Genomic DNA, 5823 nt, shown 5'->3' on the forward strand with positions numbered 1-5823 from the left:
CACACCTCTGTATAGTTGCCTTGGGCAGCAGGGAGGCTTGATCTCTCCTGGGAATGTCAATACAGAAGAATATTTGCAAAAATGTGATATACTGCATGATATATACTAAATCATGGGACCCACAATACCTGGGCATGAGAACAACAAACAGAATGTCAAGTGATGACCCCCACCCCCTAAGTTACGGGTATATTAACCAGCTTGGGCATAGCAAAAAGCAACCCATTCTGTGGTGATCCTTCCTTCTGTGGTGATCCTTCCTTCTGTGGTGATCCTTCCTCCTGTACTCAGCGCGTTCTGTAACACACGGTATGTATTACTAATACTGCTTCATAGTTTTCTGTAGTTTATGTATATTGCATCTTATTTAAGCACAATTTTTTAAAAATTAAGGAGTAAATCCTGTACAGTTATGCTACATAATAGAAAAATGTAAAGATCTAATAATATATTTTCTAGTAAACAATTTCATAATAAAACGGACCTTAAGAAGTCCTTTACGGACGTCCTATGGTCTGGTATTTATACTTATAGCCACACATACTCTCATTGTGCCAATCATATTGAAGCAACGCATAAGCTGATCTACAGGTGGTATATGACCCCCTCCTGCCTTTCTAAGATTTACCCATCCTGACTACACGGAGGAAGGTAAGGGACCTCCGGCAGTCAGGCCGTGCAATCGGTTAGGCTGGGTTTATACTACGTTTTTGCAATTCGTTTTTTTTTTTTTTTTTTTTCAGCCGTTTTTTGCAAAAAACGGTTGGAAAAAACGGATTTATGTGTGTGGATCCATTTTGATCCGTTTTTCCATTAAATGCCATTATAAAAAAAAAGATCAAAACGGATCCATTTTTTTTAACGGACACAAAAATAAGTTTGACTACGTTTTTGTGTACGTTTAAAAAAAAAACGGAAACAAAAACAATGGAAAAAACGGAACAAAACGGATATGCACACATGCATCCGTTTTTTCCATACTTGAAAAAAAAAAGATTGCAAAAACATAGAGTGAACCCAGCCTAAGTGACAGGTGATGCTCTGTCACTTACACTTAGATGCCGCTATGGCAGCCCGCCATTGAGGGTGAGGGCCTGGCTGCTGACAGCTCGCTTCATAGCCCAGCACCCCGGCGGGACGTACATTTACTTCCTCCTGCGCCAAGGCCCAGGCCGCGGGGGTGTAAATGTACGCCCCGTGTTGTTAAGGGGTTAACCTGTTATCGTGTATGTCCATGGTCTCTTTGCATACAAATCTCAAGGACTTTTGCCGGATGATCAATACCTAATGACTCAATGACAACAATGCTCAACACTAATAAACAAAATGTTTTACACCGATTTTAAAGAGAAACAAGAGGTGACATTTTTGAATGATCAATATGTATATATATAGATTTTTTTTTTTTTACAGACCAGTCATGGCTTTCTTGAAGAAATCCCTTTTGCTTGTACTACTTCTCGGATTGGTTTCCCTTTCCATCTGTGAAAAAGAGTAAGTGCTGTATTACTATATTATTATTGAAACAATGAAATAAAGAGGTAGTTTGGACCGGGAGGGTGTATTACGATGTGGCCCGGGCTGCACTAACAAATAACAATTATATGAAAATGCATTTAAAACATGTTTTAAGCCCTAAAATTTGGCTGTTTTGGGACATTTTTTTTTGTAGTGCACAAGCCCTAATAAGAAGAATGGGGCTTGCACAAAGAACTCACAGACACTTAGCAGATTTCCACAGCAACCTGAACCTCTGCCGGCAGCTGCACTTGCATCTGCATGATGGATAAACTTTAAAGTAAACCTTGGAAATGCAGTACCAAATTGCTTACAGCATAAGGCTTTGTTCCCACAACGGCTTTTTTACAAGAAAAAAGACGGATGTTTTAAATGATCATGATCATTAAAAAAAAGTCTGTCTTCATCAAAAGACGGACATTTTTCATGTAAAAAAGACATTGTTAAAACATAGCCATTCATAATTCTTGGAGAAAGGATATACATGTTACCTGTCATTTAGCTTTCAATGACTGCAATGTGCTCAACAAATGCTGATTTAGGCTATGTTCACACAACGTATCCGACCGTCCGTTCCGTGACCCCGGCCGAGTCACAGAACGGCCGGTCTGTGCCTGGATCATCGCGGCCGGTACTTGAGGACTGGAGGAGGTACTGCAAACAACCTGAGCAACCCTGGAGCGTCCCTACATAAAAAGTGAGAGTGTGTGTGCGTGTGTGTGTGTGTGTGTGTAACTACTGTATGTAGTGTGCCTATTTGTGTGTGTATGTATGTATGTCCATATGTGTGTATCTAATGTATGAAGTGTGCCCATTTGTATGTATGTATGTATTTATGTAAATGTGTGTATCTGCTGTATGTAGTGTGCCTATTTGTATGTGTAAATATATGTGCATGTGTACATCTATGCAATGTACCTATGTGTGTGTTTGTATATGCGTATAACTGTATCTTTTCTATGTAGTGTGCCTATTTTTGTGTATAGATAGATAGATAGGTGGTGTGTGTGTGTGTGTGGTGTGTTTAATGTGTATATCTGTGTGTAAGTACTGTTGATGTATATATGTAATGTGCATGTGTGTATCCGTGTAAAGTGTGAATGTGTATGTTGCGTGTACAGTGTATCTATGTAATGTGCCTATTGTGTGTGTGTATGTGTGTCTATGTAATGTGCCTATTGTGTGTGTGTGTTTATATAACTATGTAATGTGCCTATTGTGTGTGTGTGTTTATATAACTATGTAATGTGCCTATTGTGTGTGTGTGTTTATATAACTATGTAATGTGCCTATTGTGTGTAGGTGTATATATGTAATGTGCCTATTGTGTGTAGGTGTATATATGTAATGTGCCTATTGTGTGTAGGTGTATATATGTAATGTGCCTATTGTGTGTAGGTGTATATATGTAATGTGCCTATTGGGTATATATACACTGATCCCTCAACTTACAATGGCCTCAAGATACAATATTTTCAACATACAATGTTCTTTTGTGGACCACCGTAACCTTAGACCAGACTCATCATACAATGCTACAGACTGTCAGGATCTGCGGCACATGTGAATGACCAGATGATCGACCAATGAATGTGGCCATTTTACTGGTAAAGCCCCAGTAATAGTGAAGAGCAGACAGTGATTGGCTTTCTAGTAGTCAATCTTTACAGTACATATCCTGCCCTGCTCTTTACCTGTGCCACAATGAGTTGCTCCTCTGGGCACCAGATGAGCGTGAATTTTGGTCTCAACATACAATGATTTCAACATACAATGGTCGTCCTGGAACCAATTAATATCGTATGTTGGGGGACCACTGTATATGCCCACTCTGTCCTGCTGTCAGCGTTTTGAGCACTTTGGCTGTAATGAGTCTATACTGTCTATGCTGACCTGTGGGAATGGCACGTTAGCAGATAGTCACTAGAACGAGTAGGGAGAAGTGTGCGCTAAATGTCTTCTCTCCTTCCTCTGTGACATGTGACCGAAACAGACTTCAACGTAAGTCTCAGCTGCGCTGTTCTCTCCCTGCCTGTTCTAGTGATCCGACCTTTTTCATACTATTGAGTTTACATGTGGTATTTTTTATGTGTAAATATGGACTATGTAACACTGTCAGAACTCTGGTACTCAGTTTCCAGGTGACGTGTTTACTTTAAGTCTGATTGATTGCTATGGATGAGCTGAGATGAGTTCACACTCCATTTCGTTGTGTTTCTGGCACAATTTTTATCCTATTTCACCGCAATTGCGCAATTAAAGGGAAAATAGTGGGAGAATCGCTGTAAAAATGTGTCAAAATGCCATACATGAACACAGCCTTGGGGTGCCCTAACACACTTTTTGTCTGGAGCTATTCCGGCCCAAAAAAAAAAGAAACTGGCAGAAAAACTGCCAACGCACTTTTTGTGGTTTAGGCGTTTTTGTGTGCTTTTTTCCCTCTGCTATCACATGACCTAGTGGCTGGAGCACAAAAAGTGAAAAAACACCAGAAAAGAAGACCGTACGCAATGCCGTATTTGAGACAACCAGAAAAATTCCACTGAAGTCTACGGTCAGAAAAAGGCCACAATTTAGCAAAAAAAAGCCGAACCCTTAGCATGCTGTGGTTTGTAAAAACTACCAAAGAGCCTCAATACCACCAGAGAGGAGAGAAAAATGCCACCCTGAAAAAAGGCCATGTGTGCAAGGCAGATCATAAACGTTCATTAACCTTCAACTAATATCTGGCCGCTGGCGTTTAAAAAAAACAATAAAACATGCCATGGAGTTTTTATTAGCATTTTTCCAGGATTTTCTGGCAGTGTGAACAAAGCCTAAAGGAATCGTTCAAAATTATATCCAAAAAATAGCACAATGTTTATACACTATTTAATCGTGGACAACTCTTCTTGTTTTTTTTTTTGTTTGTTTTGTTTTTTTTCAAGTGAATAGAAAACAAATTGGTTTTATTTAGAGATGAGCGAACCTGGTTCGGGTTCGAGTCTATCCGAACCCGAACGATCGGCATTTTAATAAATGTGGTGACTGCTGAACTTGGATAAAGCTCTAAGGTTGTCTGGAAAATATGGATACAGCCAATGACTATATCCATGGTTTCCACATAGCCTTAGGGCTTTATCCAACTTCAGCAGCCACTGCTAATCAAATGCCGAAAGATCGGGTTCGGATCGACTCGACCATGCTCCAGGTTCGCTCATCTCTAGTTTTATTGATAATGTAGAAACCATTACCGTAATGTTTCATTAAACATATATATATATATTGCCTTTTAACACAGGAGAAGAGAGGAAGAGGAAAATGAAAGTGAGGAGGAAGAGGAAGAAGAGGAAGAAGAGGAAGAGGAGGAAGAGGAAGAAAATGAAGAAAAGAGAGGTTTAGTTGGCGGTGTACTGCACACTGTAAAAGGTCTTGTTGGTATTTAAAAAAGCACAATGTTTTATCTCTAAGGAGAACAATTATTATTAGTTGTGCCATATATAAAATAAAGCATATTTACCTGATATAATGGTCTGTCTTTTTTATGTAAGATCAATATATTCCAGGCAGGGGCGTAGCTAGGAGTTCAGCCTAAGGGGGGCGAGTAAGTCTCAGTAGGCTCCCAACCAATTGTTACCTATAGGGAACCACCGCAGACCACAATGCTTTCCAAATAATAATAATAAAGGGTATATTCTGCTATATTACTTATAATAAATAGGGATTGAGAACAGTGTAAAAGACTTTCTACAGTTCACATATATAACTGTGTAAAAATTAAAGGGGTTATCCAGGAATGGAAAAACATACAGTAGCTGCCTAGAAAACAAAAAAAGCTGCAACACTCCAAAATGTACTGAAAAAATAAAGTAGTGAATTTATTTACCCATCAGACATGTTTCAGACCACTGCTTGAAAATAGATCATGTTAAATATTCTGAAATGTCACACCTATTTATAACTTTATCATCTATCTATGTACCTATCTATAACTTTATTATCCATCTATATCTTTATCACATATCTATCTGTCTAATATCTATTGGACAGCATGAGGACTACACCATATCTGATGGGCCGAGCATGGGGTACATACACTATGCAATGCTACAGCATATTTTAGGATGTATTATATATACACATTATATATATATATATATATATATATATATATACACACACACACACATAATGTTAACTTAAGACAATTATACGAACAATACTTCAACACTATGACTATTACCATTATGACAACATAATGACCAATACCACTATACCAGGGGTGTCAAACTCCCAGCATCAGCTGTTTCAAGACTACAATTCCCA

The 5823-nt window shown here is 38.7% G+C and overlaps 1 long non-coding RNA gene across 1 annotated transcript; it reads left to right on the forward strand.

Moving 5' to 3' along the window:
* Positions 1 to 200: 200 nt before the first annotated feature.
* LOC138767493 (uncharacterized) lies at positions 201 to 5026 on the forward strand. The gene is made up of 3 exons (XR_011358802.1): positions 201 to 309; positions 1414 to 1494; positions 4799 to 5026. It is a non-coding gene; the product is annotated as an uncharacterized lncRNA (long non-coding RNA).
* Positions 5027 to 5823: the final 797 nt, after the last annotated feature.

The sequence above is a fragment of the Dendropsophus ebraccatus genome, chromosome 11 (genome assembly GCF_027789765.1).
Source record: "Dendropsophus ebraccatus isolate aDenEbr1 chromosome 11, aDenEbr1.pat, whole genome shotgun sequence".
NCBI lineage: Eukaryota > Metazoa > Chordata > Amphibia > Anura > Hylidae > Dendropsophus > Dendropsophus ebraccatus.